This window comes from Falco biarmicus, chromosome 4 (genome assembly GCF_023638135.1).
Source record: "Falco biarmicus isolate bFalBia1 chromosome 4, bFalBia1.pri, whole genome shotgun sequence".
Classification (NCBI taxonomy): domain Eukaryota; kingdom Metazoa; phylum Chordata; class Aves; order Falconiformes; family Falconidae; genus Falco; species Falco biarmicus.
The window spans coordinates 24,559,138-24,574,537 of NC_079291.1; positions in this window are offsets into that span (position 1 = coordinate 24,559,138).

Consider the following 15,400-nt stretch of genomic DNA (forward strand, 5'->3'; position numbering starts at 1 on the left):
TCAGATCATCTTGGCATACTATCCTTTAATTGTTTGGTTGCCTCCTTGAACACCTCTCTGCTTTGCATATCTCCTGGGCTGTCAGAACTAAGGTGTATCAATTATACCTCACTTGTTTACACTTTCTCCTCTGAGTTATTGTTATGAAACAAGTAAAGTAGCTTCTGAGGCTTGGTATGTTTTTGTTTTGTTTTATTTAATATTCTGAAAACCATAAATCTCAGATATGACTCAAAGATGAATTAAATGTTTTACCTTCAAAATTAATAAAGGTGGTTTTTTATTTACTGTTTTCTGTAGTCACTAAATGGTGGTCTGGCCCATTAAAATACTGTGCTTTGTTTGATTCACTCTGGCAGATAAGAATAGCTGCTTGCAGCTGGCAGTCTTTAGTTTTGATGAAAGTGTCATGTAGGGGTTAAAGATATGCTGCAATCAATTTACTTAGATTAGAATTAACAAAAGAAACGGGTATGGTATGCAGTACAGCATATACCTTTAATGTACAGGCCAGAAGTGTTCTATGCAGGATAAAACAGGAATTGGGTAAATGCTTTGGTCTAGATGGCACTGGGATTAAGGAAGTGTGAAAGGAAGATAACGAAGAACTGTTGATCATTTGTCATAGAATGAAAGTTCAGAAGAAGAAAAAATAATGCTGCTGACATTACTAACCACAGAAAATAAAACAGGTGAGGTTTTATTTTCAGAGAGAGCCTATGAAGTCCAGCAGCTCATATGGAAAACATCTCTGTTTTCAGAAGAAATCTGTCTCTTGCATTGACCAGGAAGTTCACGGGGTCACACAGCATCACAGAATGGCTGAGATTGGAAGGGCCCTCTGGAAGTCATCTGGTCCAACTCCATTGCTCAAGCAGGCCCACCTAGAGCTGGTTGCCCAGGACCATGTCCACATGGGTTTTGACTGTCTCCAGGAGGGAGATTCCTCAGTCTCCCTGGGCAACATGTGCCAGTGCTCCGTCAGCCTTAGAGTAAAAAAGTGTTTCCTGATATTCAGACAGAACCTCCTGGTGTTTCAGCTGGTGCCCACTGCCTCTGCTCCTGTCACTGGGCACTGCTTAGCTTGGTTCCCCCTGAGTCTTCTCTTCTCTAGGCTGAACAGTCACAGCTCTCTCAGCCTTTCCTCATAGCAGAGATGCTCCAGCCCCTTAAACATCATTGTGGCCCTTTGCTGGACTCTTTCCAGTATGGAGAACTTGACACAGTACTCCAGGTGTGCCCTCACCAGTGCTGAGGAGAGGGGAAGGACTGCCTCCCTGGACCCGCTGGCATGGCACTACTTGGCCTAAGGCAGTGCAGGAAACCAATAGCTGCCTTTGCCACAAGGGTACATTGTTGTCTCATGTCCAACTTGGTGTCCACCAGGACCCCTTAGGTCCTTTTCTGAAAAGCTGCTTTCCAGTTGGGTGGTCCCCAGTACATACCACTGCATGGGGTTTTTCCTTGCCAGATGCAGGACTCTGCACTTTGTTGGATTTCACAAGGTTGTTGTTAGATCATTTCTCCAGCCTCTCTAGGCCACTCCACATGGCAGCACAACTCTCTGGTATATCAGCTGCTCCTCCCACTTTTGTGTTTTTGTGTCATTGGCAAACTTACTGAAGGAACACTGCCCCATCATCCAGGGCATTAATGAAGATGTTAAACATGATTGGACTTAGTATGGACCTCTGTGGTACACTCCTAGTTACTGGCCTGCAACTGGACTTCAGCCCACAGATCACCATGCTCTGGGCCTGGCTAATTAGAGTTTTCAATCACCTCACTGTCTGCTCATCCAGACCATACAGCAACAGCTTCTCTATAAGGATCTTATGGGACACTGTCGAAAGCCTTACTGAATCCAGGTAGATTCCACTGCTTTCCCCTCATCTGCCAGGCCAGTCATTTCATCATACAAGGTTATCACGTTGGCCAAGCAAGACTTCTCCTTTCTGAACTCATGCTGACTACTACTGACAACTTTCTTGTCCTTCATGGGTCTGGAAATGGTTCCCAGGATTAGCTGCTTCATCAGCTTTCCAGGGCTCAAGGTGAGACTGACTGGCCTGTAGTTCCCTGGGTCCTCTTGCTTCCCCTCCTTGAAGATAGCAGTGATATTCGCTTCTTTTTTCCAGTGCTCAGTACCTCTCCCAATTGACACAATCAATAAAAGTTTATTGAGAATGGCCTTGCAATGACAAAGCCAGCTCCCTTAGTGCTTGTGGGTGCATTCCATCATGGTCCATGGACCATGTCCAGTTTCCTTTGACCTGATGCTTTTCCACTAGGAGCATGTCTTCCTTGTTCCAGTCTTTCCTTCTAGTCTCTAGGGTCTGGGATTCCTGATGGCCAGTCTGCCTAATAAGGACAGAGGCAAAGAAGGCATTGAGTACCTCAGACTTTTCCGTATCCTGTGTAATCAGGTCTCCTGTCCCATTCATCAATGGGACCACATTTTCCTTGGTATTCCTTTTGTCATCTCTGTACTTACAGAAGCCTTTCTTGCTGCCTTTGACATTCCTGGCCTGAACCAGTCCCACTTTGGTTTTGACTTTCCTCACTACATCTCTGCATGCTTGGACAGTGTCTCTGTATTCCTCGCAGGTCACCTGTCTCTGCTTCCACCTTCTGTGTATTTCCTGGTTTGTTTATTGCTGGTTTGTTTTGGGGGTTGTTTTTTTGGGTTTTGGGGCTGGGTTGTTTTTTTTTTTTTTAATGTTGCCAGGAGTTCCTTATTAATCCAGGCAGGCCTCCTGGCACTTGCGCTTGACTTCCTGCTTGTTAGGATGGACTACTCTTGAGCTTGGAGGAGGTGACCCTTGAATATCAACCAGCTTCCCTCCAAGCCTTTTTCCTGTGGGATTGTACCAAGCAGATCCCTGAAGAGGCCATAGTGGGATCTCCTGAAATCCAGTAGTGTGGTCTTGGTTTTTTCCCTGCTTCCTCCTCTCAGGGTCTGAACTCCAACTTCTCATGATCACTGCCTTCACATGCCCAATGAGCCCCTCCTTTCCTGTTAGTATGTCTACCCATAGCAGACACCCACTACAATGCCACCAATACCAGTCTGCTTTTTAGTCCTTACTCATGAGCTCTCAGTTGGTTCACCACCCATCTCCAGGCAGAGCTCCATGCACTCCAGCTGCTGTCTCACATAAACTCCCTCTGCTTGTCTTGCTGGCCTAAACAGCTTGTATCCCTCCATTGCAACACTCCATCCCATCACATCTCTGTGATCCCAACAGGATTATAGTCCTGTAACTGCACACAGATCACTAATTTATTATGTTCATTCTCCATGTTGTGTGCATGAGTGTACAGGTGGTTAAGAGAGGCACCCCAGTGTGCTCATTTCCCATGATGGTGCCTTGCAGGCACTTCCTTGCTTGCACAGCAGCACTGAATGTGGCTCTCCTTTGGCCCCATGTTCTTAATTTTGTGATCTCATTCTGTCACATCACTCTAGGCTCTTTGCTCTTCAGACCTGTCCATCACACCTTCACAGGGCTGCTGGTAACTTTCTCCCCCCCTATCACTGTTAGTTTAAATCCCTCCTTACCAGGTCAGCTATTCTGCTGGCAAGGGCATACGGAAAGGCTCACAGGAAATAGCCTGAGAGCTGGCTGCTGGTCAGTTCTGTGTAGGTTTGGAATTCTTCTTTCACTGTGGAGAAAGAATCATGTTCGCATGAAAGGGATGTACATGGACTTCAAACAAAATAATTTCCAAAAATACTGGAAAAGTTGTTACCTAAACATGTGCACATATTTCTATGCTAAAATATGTGATAGAATGTGATTTTTTGTAAACCACTGTCTATTAAGATAATAAAATACTAAATCTGACTTCTGATAGGATAATACGAATAATTTTCTGTGTTTTTAGTCCTTAATGTCTTTTGGATATTTAACAGAATACTCTGTTAAAAGTTACTTGCTATTTTTTTGGATCTTGTTCAATTTCTTTCTGCATACAGTAGCAACTTTTGTGTCTACAGTTATATTTTATTGTTGCTACCTTGTCATCAGCAGAAATATCATGTAAACAGTTTGGGAAGATGAAGGCCTTCTGCATTCTGCTCTTGCCAGGGAGAAGTATAGTCAGTCAGGGAAGCAGCGACAGAAAAAATTGTATGTGGTGGGACATTCTGCTAACTAAATAATGAAAGCAAGTGTGCTGCCCATCTTCGTAAAGCAGAAGGCAGGCTCTATCTCAGCATCACAGCAGCAGTTTAGGAACTCTAGTTTCATATTCTAGTTGATGTAACTGTTCCTTTGACATAGTTTACACTTACCTTGAACACAATGCTTTTGTAGCTAACGGTAAATAGGGCTCTGTGCGACATCCCTCACCCATGTGTGTTAATGTCTTTGTATTAAGCCCTGATATCACTAAGAAATTTCTATCCTTTACCTTCAGAGCTCTTCTTCTAAGGTAGAAATTAAATAATGGCACTGTACCACTGTTTCTCCAGGAGCTGCATTAATGTCATTCTCCAAAACCTGACCAGCAGTCCCAGACAAGTGTCCAAAACCCACTGTACAGTGTAATTAATCTCTTACAGGTACTTTGTTATTAGTTTTATTACTCCCATCCCCAAGGAGGAATGGCTTCATGGGATAAATTTCAGGCTAGAAATATGTTGGGTTTCTGGATGCAAAGGCTCGACGCCGCGTGACGGACTCAGACCTTCAGCTCTCTGTGGTCAACCAACTGAGTGACTATCATGCACTTCATTCTGTGTCCAGGTTAGCCCTAACATACACAGGAGGGGTATTGATACATCCCCTAGGATTGCTCATTTGCTCATTGACATTTACTTTGTATCAAGACTAGTAGTGCCTTAAAGAATAGAACTGCCATCAAATTTTCCCACGAAAACTTGGCTTTTTTTTGCAATCACAGTCTATAAATACTTTACTGGCCATAGTCTGAGGAATAAAAAGTCTGTGTTTCATCAAGCCTGTGGGTGAACACAGGCCGCACCTGCAGGACACAGGGATGCTGGCTGCAAGGCAGCGTGTGGCCTTGCTCCTCTCCATCCAAGCGCAGGCTGTAAATCAAGAGTAGCTCCAGTTAGAGCAAAAGTCTTCCAGCGGTGAAAAGGGGAGATTAACCAGGGCCTTTCAGGCTAAAAAGGCACATCCTGAAAAATTACCCAGCTTGGCCTGAAGGTTGCACCACAGCTCAAAACCCTGCAATCCACAGCAATGATTTCAGGAAGAACACTGCTCCCTTCGGCGCTGGGAGTGAAAAAGTTGTGTGTGCGGCAAGTCATGCACTGGCTGCCCTCCACTGCATCGATTAATTATTAATCACCTCAGTGGAGGGGACAGGGGGGTTATGAACAAAGGGAAATGGTGGAAACGGTGACGGCTGCACGGACAGGCCAGCAGCATGCATGGAGGTGGCAGCAGGCCGGTGGTGGCAGTGCCCAGGCCCCACTGCCCTCTGTGCCCCCCCTCGGTGCTGTGGCATCCTCCATGGCCGGGTGGTGGCAGCTCGGGCGGGAGGCTGGGTTTGCCTCAGGCTGAGCCGGGTCGATGCAGCTCAGGCACCTCCCGATAGCAGGACAAGGGGACAAAATGTCGGGCCCCTGGTGTGCCGGATCGGATGGGCACAGCTCGGATCGGCACGGTGCGGCAGGGCACGTGGACTTGGAGAGCAGGAGAGGCATGGCCACTCCCTGAAAGGTGGCCGCGGCCTCCCCAGCGGCCCTCGGCCTCACACTGTCTCTTCAGGGAGGGAAAGCACCAGGAGCCTGGCAATTCCACTGCTGTCCTTTTTCCCTGGGATTCATCTTCCCTCTTCAGGGAGGAAAGATCTCTGAAAACTAAAGCAGAACCAAAACAGGAAAGATGCACAGATCATGTGTTATTATACAGGGGTGGGTGGGTGTGTACACACGCACACACACAGACACACACACACAGACACACAGAGCCAGTTATTGGAGTTTTCTTTGGGGAATGACTGGAAGAATAGCATTTTGACATGTGTAAATTAAACAAAACTGCTAAAAAACCACCAAATTTCTCAAGTGGGTCCTCATTCTTCTGCTCTCCACTTTCACATCATGCTTCTCAGTGTTACCAAAGCCTTTAATCCCCTGTCTTTTCTTAATCTCAATTGAAAGTTATTTTCTCAGGCACCTTGCAAAGGAAAGCTTTTATTGCAAACAAGTGAAACACCCTGCAGACTCTCTACCTAACTAATGTGTAGGAAACTAAGTTAGGCTCAAATTTTGGATGCCTAGCTACAGCTGAGGACAAAGTTCCCTGCTCTGGTCATCTCCTTCTGAGACCACCACTGGGGCTGCAATGACAGCAGGGCTTTCTAGCAGCTTCATGGTATCCTCAGTGAGGAGAAGGAGGTCTTAAAAAAAAAAAAGATAGCAAATGCATGTGTGTGTATCTACACATATGTATAAAGAGAAAGTCTGGGGCAACTAAGCTCAGTGCTGCACTCACAACTTCTGTGACTCCTTAGGCCATGAGAATAACTTTACCAAAGGTCCGTCTATCCGGTTTCTAAGACTGGCTGTTGAGGATTCCCAGGAAAGAGTGAGAACAGGACAACCATATATGACACATCTCCTGACTGTTCTTCTAATCTCTGTTTTTAGCTCAGGGGATTTTCTGTAGCTGGTGTGGTTTGGCTATTTAGCAGCTCCAGTAGACCTATCTTCCAAGTACTCGTCCGATCTGCCCTTGAACCCATGTAACCCTTTTGCATGCAGAAGACTCTAAGTCTGTGTTTATACTATTAAACTAAACAGAGCCAGTTCACAAGTACAAGCCTTGTCCTGCCGTGCTCGATACTGTCAAATTGTTAGTAGGGGCTGTGGCACAAGCTGATCGTCATTTCCCCCAAACAAAGTCTAGGCAGTCTGAAGCATCAGCACATAAACTGCTCGCTGGTCGCCTTCCTGTCTGGGGCAGTAAGGCAACTGTCTGCTGGGACCATTCCTGAAATCACAATCCCAGCAAGGCTCTGTGGTTGTGTGGTGGCCTGAAGGAGACGTATTGGGCAGTCTGGATGTGGCTGTTCTGTTTTAGGGGATAGGAGAGCTTAGCACTGCAGATGTGAGTCTCGTCATACTAGTTAGTCTTAAAGCCAGAGAATGGTTCCTGGCCTATTTTACTTACTAGCACTTATATACCTAAGCAACTGGCATCACCTTTTGTGCTGCAAAGGTGCTGGGAAACTGTTGCCCTAAGAACAGGAGCAGGATATTTAGTTTTGAAAGAAGTATCCCAGGAGTTTTCACTTCATGCCAGAGGCCAGTCCTCTTGATTTTTTAAACTAAAAAGAATAATTTCTTAACCTCAATAACAAGCCCTTCCTGTTAAGTAGTGAAGCGAGACCATCACTGGCTGGAGTGTAAGGAAGAAGTGTGGTGCTCTGCTTAGCCGTGTTGGTGCTCCTCGTTTTTGTCTTGCTTATTACGTAGCACCTCAGTTCTACTGTTCTACTCGGAGCCCACTGTTGCAGTGCTCCATGTGGTTCCCTGAATAATAGTGTTACAGAAGCAACCACTCAGTTTTGCTTTTGTGGTTTTCTGTTTTATTAACTTGCGCTGATAAAACATGTAGGCCTACTTCATACCTTGCAGTAGTTGAGGCTGTTGGTGGAGACTCTTCCTTTAAAAAAGACAGGGATCACCACAGCACCTGTGTCTTGGTGATATGTGAAGGATCCTGCAGGAAGCTGGGATCCTTGTGGCAGTGGGCAAGTACAGCATATGGCAGCAGCTCTGCTCTGCTGATCAGCCTTGTTTTAACGTGAGATCACATCAAGAGCGAGAAAAAAACTCACTGTATGCATGCAGTGTTTGTTCAGTGTTATGATATGCCAACAAAGATGCCAGTCAGCTTTTCGCTACATAGATGTTTCTTAACTAAAATCTAAACCTTGTTGACCAGCAACTCATTCCCCGTATGGCTCCATGCTGCCATCAAATAATATAGATTTATGCCTGTCAAAGCAAGACTCTGCAAACAGAAGTTAGCCTATGACACTGCGCTAGTGTAAGAAGACAGTATTTTTGTTTAATAGAAAATTTTCACACATCGTGGCTGACACAGTTTTGTTAAGGAGAACCCCTGGTCTGGTCACAGCCATGCTGACAGAAGGCAGCTTTTATCAATTCAGGTTAAGTCTTTGAGAGAGCTAGTGTAATTACACTAACAGAAAAATTCTGTTCTGTGGTGGTGGTTTTTTTTTTTAAATATAAACACAAACATATATATATATAATATATATTATATATATATATGTATATATAAACTGAAGGTGCAGTTTAACATCGCAGCTCCTCTGGCAGCAAAGCCTCTTTATTAAAGTTCCTACTCTAGTACCCCCAGCACCAAACAAAAGTTTGCTTTCCTCCCACAGCTGTGCTGCCAGAAGTGATTGCAGACCACCATGTAAATGGGATAGTTGAGTTACTAGACAGTCTAATGCCCCCTGTCTAATTGAGCAAGATCATTTCATCAATCCATTTTGCAGTGTGAACAAACAGTTGCATCTGTGCTTCTAGGCGGCTGACAAACTGCTCTGTAGGTATAGAAACAAGGCTTTGCTAAGGAGGAAGTGAATGTTTTATACAGGGAAGAAAACCTTTGTACAACTGTATGTAAAATATACTCTCTGATTTACAGTTTGGGGGACTAAATCAGAATACAGTGTACCACAGGCAACCTCTTTAATTCTCTTCCCTCTGTTATTTGTACGGTGCCCATGGAAAGGACTGTCTCTTACGTTTGTACATGTACCCACATAACCAAGCTGCTTTCTGTTATTGTTATGGAAATAATTATAGCACTATTACAATATCATATAACTAGGATGGTAAGATTAGGTTAAACGAGATGCTCTACTTTTAAACCTCTAATTCTGCTAATACAGAAGTCATGGCAGATGCTTGTGAAAATTATCCTACACTTAAGATTATACAATTTGTAGATAAAATATATGATGGACCAAAGTTGGTGGAAGTACCACAACAAAGTTGTGTATAAGCTCTGCCTGTGGAGTGAAATGTCTTTTTCTGATGATGTTTGTGGGCATGAGCTCTGGAGCTCACCGTGGCAGCAACAGTAAGGTACAAATAAGATAATTTTGCAAATGTCATTTTACATGTCCTATTGAAAAGAATCTATGGACAAAGAAACTGTGACAGTTTCATCTTTTCTACATTGATCACAAATAATCTCCTCTAAACAGTAAATGCTGGCTTTTCACTGTTTTTCATTTGTGGGGCAGTAGTTTCAAACATAATGTAGCTGACAAGGGTTACTAGCCAATTTTATCTGCACATACAGTTTGAAGTCCAAGGTTTTTTTCTTAACAAAATACTATCATTCTCTCCAGAAATGACACTGCTATCATATCCAAAGTCTAACAGCCATTATCAGATCCAAAATGTATGAAACGAGTGGCATTACCATTTAAGAATTTCTAATTAATTCAGTATTTTGCCAGCCATTAGTACGTTTATGCAGCAGAGAGATTGTTTAAAAATGGATCTTACTTGGGCAAGTCAAGGTGAATGATTTTTATGTTATTTGGCCACAAAATTGTCCAGTGACCTGAATTTATGGCATATTCTTCTGTCAATGCCTACTCTAAAACCACTAACTTGTATGAATTTCAGAGCTGTGTAGATTTGACCTGAAATATTTTCTAAATATCATTCTGTATTTAAAAACCTTGATGTAGAGCCATGGGCTCAAAATTATCCACTTTCAACTGCCTACATAGGAAAGGGAAAGGCGCAGCTTAGCCCTAACCTAGCCAAGTCTGATCCTGCATCAAATCAAGATTTAAAGCAATGTTGTTGGTTTTTTTGGGGGGAGGGCACAGCTGACTTCATAAAAGATTAACAGATTAATGTATAAATTACCAAAATTTATAATTAAATATTAGTAATTGCTAAAAGGCAGCTGAAGTCCTATGGACATCCCTTCTAAATGCCCTGACTTGAAATAAAGTCTCGCTGTCTTTAACACACGAATATCGGTCACTCCTGAGCAGTTGATTATTTGGTAGAAGACCGGATGGATTTGTGGGTTAGGGGTGGTTTTGGTTGCCTGTTGATTCTTACTTCCAAGGCCCATGGAACCACCTTTTTTTACTATTTTGGCTTTTTACATTCACTCCTGAAAAGAAGCAGAAAAGACAATTTTAGAGGAATCCGTCCTTCCATTGACCTCAGTGTCCTTTTTTCATTGTACCTAGAGTGTTTCCCCCAGATGTCTCTGGTACTTTGCTGTTGTTTCCGTGGCATTTGGGCTGCTTGTTTCTCTTCTGAGCTCATGCACAACTCTACTCCAGCAATACCCAACCCTTGTGTTTAGCTCCCAGAGAAATCCCTCCACCCACACAACGAAGCATCTGACCAGCCATGCAGTGGCCTGTGTTTTGGGCGGTGGCTCCCTATTGCCTCAGCAGTTTCATCGAATAAGGAAATTTAACTACTCCTAACGTGTACCCCGACAAAGGGTAACTACTACACTCAGCAGCCTCAGCTACATTTCATTCAGTGTTAACAGTATTTTCCACTGCGAGTAACACAAGGATTATTTCTTGCTTATGCTTCAGCTTGTTGTTGGTCTTTTAGAACAATGGAATTAAATGATATGCAAAGTTTAAGCCAGCTCCCATTTGCTTGCACTGCTATAAGCTTCTCTAGGTTCTGTAGTGAACTATGGCAGTGTGTGAACAATATTTATAGGATCTGATCTTTGCTATTTAACACTGTATGTTACTTAAATGCCTGTAATACAATAAAGTAGGCACAGTTACCATAGCAATCAGTATTACAGTATATCATAATTGCGTGAAAGGTATTGCACCATATGGAAATAATAATGTCACCAGAAGACATAAAATATTGCCTTCATCTTGCTACTACTAGCATATTTTTAATGCACGGTTGAAAATCATGATGCTGTTGCTTTTCAAAGTGCAAAATTCACAGTTTAACAAATTAATTCCAAATGTAGATTTCTTCTAAGAACTTTGTGTTTTTATATCGTCTGTTATTGCCACATCTTGCAGATCCCACAACATAGGACAGCAGATGACTTAGTTCAAATGACTCTCCATTGTTTTTAATATTTTTAACATCCCAAAGGGGGGGGGGGGGGGTATTTATATGTTTAATAATTTCCAGATTTTTGAGCTGCTAGTCTGTTCAGTTGTCTGGAAAAAGATCTGATGGTTATTATTCATCTTTTTCAGTCAAAGATGTTTTTGGACCTCTGGTTGTATTATTAAAGCTAGACTGCTCGGTTTTGTTTAGGCGTATTTTCACTTTTTGTTTATATCTAATAGCGACTAATGAAAAAGATAGTTTTTAAAAGCATTCCATTCAGTTGCTTCTTTTGGTGACACATACAGATGTGGGAATGACTTTATGACCCATATTATCTGACAGCAACTTTAATATAGTTATATATGTCTATATCTGCATACATTTATCCATATAGCTATTTTACTATATATAATTATTATTGTATTATATATAATAACATGCTATTTCTATAATAATAACTATTTAGAGATCCAGGTCCTTAGATTAATGTAGAGGTTGTGTAGCTTAGAAAATGTGACCTAGTGTCTCTCTAAAGTGGCTTTAAATTAATCCAGTCTCATCTGAGCAAATTCTCAGTGTAGACTGTTGTAAGGCAATTAAGGCCTTAAGTGGATTTAATTCAAAATACTAAATAACCACAACTTCAATGGTAAAGAAGGAAAATACAGTCATGCACTGCATTCAGTTAAGCTGATTTTTTGCAGTGTTGAGAACATAAAGGAGCAATGACGATTTTAGGGAGAGTATCTACTGAACAAAACTGGCAGTATTAGTTAAAGTCCTAGGGTATGTTGGTATGTGTTATCAACAGTAAGGCTGTAATAGGCTTTTTTCTTGAACTTGCTGTCCTCATAATTTGGGGTTTGAGAAGTTATGATGCAGCTTTGTCTGTCAGTAGACCAATTATTATTTGTATTAATTATAAAATGCTGCTATGGCTTATTCCTTTCAAAACCACATTGGGCATCTATTTTTTATTCAAATAAACAGGGATAAAATATGCAGTTGTGTATGTAGTTCACAGAAGAAAGTGACTGTAATTGTCATGCTGGTGTTTTCCTTAGAGAGGCATTTATGAACTAGAAGCAATTTAAGGCAATTAATTAGGTCAGTTCAAATGAAGAGTAAACTTTTTAATGGGAACATGAAAAGAGACAGCCCTTATCTTTGGCCTTTGTCTGGAAAAATAAAAACTCTTGCTAGGAAGTTTGATTGTGGAAGGGCCCAGAAAGCTCAGGAAGCATCTGCTTGAAATCACGTTTCTAGTAGAACAGTTGTATGTCATACAAAATGCACATAGGAGGGACACAGCTGCAGGAATAGGACTATTATCTTTGTCAGTGCAACACTTTCCATGTCCTCCTGTGATAATAAAGCTATATGTCAGTATTTAAAACTATATATATTTCAGTAAAAATTGCTATCATCATAATTCTGACCAATCTGGCTGAACTCAACAAAGTTTTTTAGTGCAGAAATACTCTGTAAAGAAGAGATTAAGATGCAGAAGCCAATAAGGAGAGGTGTAGACTGATCTTTCCACGAGTCTGGGAAATGTTTGTTTGCAGGGGAAGGAACTGCTGGGCATTGTGAGAAGTTACATCAGATTCTGTCTGTTTTCATCCATCATTTAGTAGTTTTCTAAGGGAGACTCTAGGACAGCTTCCATCAGAGTTGAATTCTGGATTCGAAAGCAGCATCTCATGCATAATAACTTCTGGAACAGGTTGTACTTTGAATACCGACATACAATAATAATGCCTAGTGTCCTTCACATTTTCTATCTAGTGAGATGAGAGATATATTCATTCTCCTAATCTCCTTGTGAAGTGTTATTTTCCCAAATTTACTGCCAAGTGAGCTCTGATAAGTCGGGCTTCATTCTCTTTCCCCTCCTGCCAACTTCTCACCATTACAGCTCCATTAATTTCAGTGGAGTTGTTCTTAAGTCTTAGCAATGTTATGAAAGGACATTTAAACCAGTGAGAGCACATGGTGAAATGGATACCACAAATTATGTTACCGCCATAGTGTGCCTTCCTAAAGGTGAAATGGATACCACAAATTGTGTGACTGCCATAGTGTGCCTTCCTAAAACTGACCCCCTGTGAGAGATTATTTCATTTAACTGTTGAAGTGTTTCATTTGTAGAGACATGCTCCACAATGACTTCTCTTCAGAGATCATAGAATCACAGAATCATTTAGGTTGGAAAAGACCTTTAAGATCATCCTGTCCAACTGTAAACCTAACACTGCCAAGTCCACCACTAAATCATGTCCCTAAGCACCACATCTACACATCTTTTAAATACCTCCAGGGACGGTGACACAACCACCTCCCTGGGCAGCCTGTTCCAATGGTTTACAACCCTTTTGGTGAAGAAATTTTTCCTAATATACAATCTAAACCTCCCCTGGCGCAAACTGAGGCTGTTCCCTCTCATCCTAAATGTCAGCAGGTGAGCCTCAAGTGCCCGCATTTTCATGTTACTTTAAATATAGTGTTCAATAATAAACACACCACACCACAGGCCTTTTCCTGTCATAAACAACAGAAAATTTCCAAGGGGTTGTGCTGTAACTCCAGGTGCCTGTAAAAATCTACATGAGCAAGTAGTTTGTGGCAGTGCTATCAGATCAGTAAGTTGAAGCAGTGAGTACACAAGCTCCTGTTTCTGCACTGGGCGCACTTTGGGGCTATATTTTGGAGCTGTCTGCTAGACATAGTGTCTCTTCATGTACATGGACTGAAGGGCCACTCGTTAGTTCAGACCCAAGTGCCCCCAGGTCACAGGAATATTGCCAATGACTTCAGCAGCAGGAACAGGATTTGATTTATGGTTTAGCCCCCCTTGTTTTCTGGTCACACCCGCACGTAAAACAAGGAGATGTACATAACTTTCCAGCATCACTTGTGACATTTATCCTTCTGAGAAACTACTGTACACAGAAGAAGCAGAATGTTTGTTTGTATACTGTGATTTAACTTTCCAGATTCTCCTAAGAACTGACAGTTTGTGGCTCAGAGCCAAAACCAAGACATACAACACTCTTGTGAATCACAGAGATAGGCTTTGTGTAAGTATAACTATGCCGAAATTTGGAACCAGCCTATTTACGATCTTTTTTTTAAAAATCACGGCAATTTTCTGACTAACCCTTAGGGAGATGGAATTCTGAAAAACACAAGAAGCATCAGGCACCATGGGATACTAAGCATAGGCTATCAAATATGTCATATGTATTTCTTTTCTCTTTCTAGGTATGGCTTCCCAGGCTTGAGAATGAGAGAGAGAGAGGTATTTTTTTGAGTTCCTGGGAAATTCTTCCTTTCAGTATGTAGCAGATCCCTTTTTTCCACACCTAGTGCCCAAATTCATGCACAAAGCTATACTCCGGCTAAAGACCCTAACTAATGGCTTCTAAAAGGACAGAGATTCCTATTATATTTGACAGATGTAGGATCAGATCGCTCAGAGTGACACCTCTGCATTGTGCCGGTCTTCTGTCATCAAGAGATACTTTACTGTTGTGCAGCCATTCAGCTTTTCCAGCTAGTATTAAACTCAGCAATGCTTTGATTTTGTTATTCCTGTTCTGCTTTAGGAGAAGGATGAACTGCCCACTGACAGCATATTTGCAATTAGCAAAGCATCTACCAAACAAAATTTGCTTGTGAAACAAGTAATTAAACACCTCTTATCCATAAAATTTTCTCTTACATTTTAAAGTGTCTACACCAATCATAAATAAGTAGAGCAAATTAATTTCCTTACAGGAAGGTAAGAAATTACCTTACAATTTTTGTGCCCTGATTTTGCTCCTTTATAATTCTGTGCATGGCCCTACACCACTCTTGTTTCATGCCATTGTAAAGAAAACAGGTTTCAGATTGAAAACTTAACAGGCCTGTTAGGCATCTATTGTGCAACAAGCACTATGAAAGGCTTAAAGCTTCAGAATCTATGAACCAGTATCTTTTAATGAAAGTATGCCCTGCATGTCTTAGAGATCGGTATTATTTTGGAAGTCCTCTTAAAAAATATGGACCTACAATGAAAAACAAAAAAAAAAAAGACTGTTGATTTGGTTTTTATATTTGAGACATTTTAAAAGGGGTTTGCTGATCAGAAATCACTTATTACTTGGCTTCTGTCAGCATTCTTATGGTGGACATCAAAATGATTGAATTAATTAGCAGAGCTACTCAAAATTATGAGCTGCTTATAAAACGGAAAGTAGAAACACTGCTGTCTTCCAAGACATTAAATTCTTAGCAAAAGAAATGCAATAG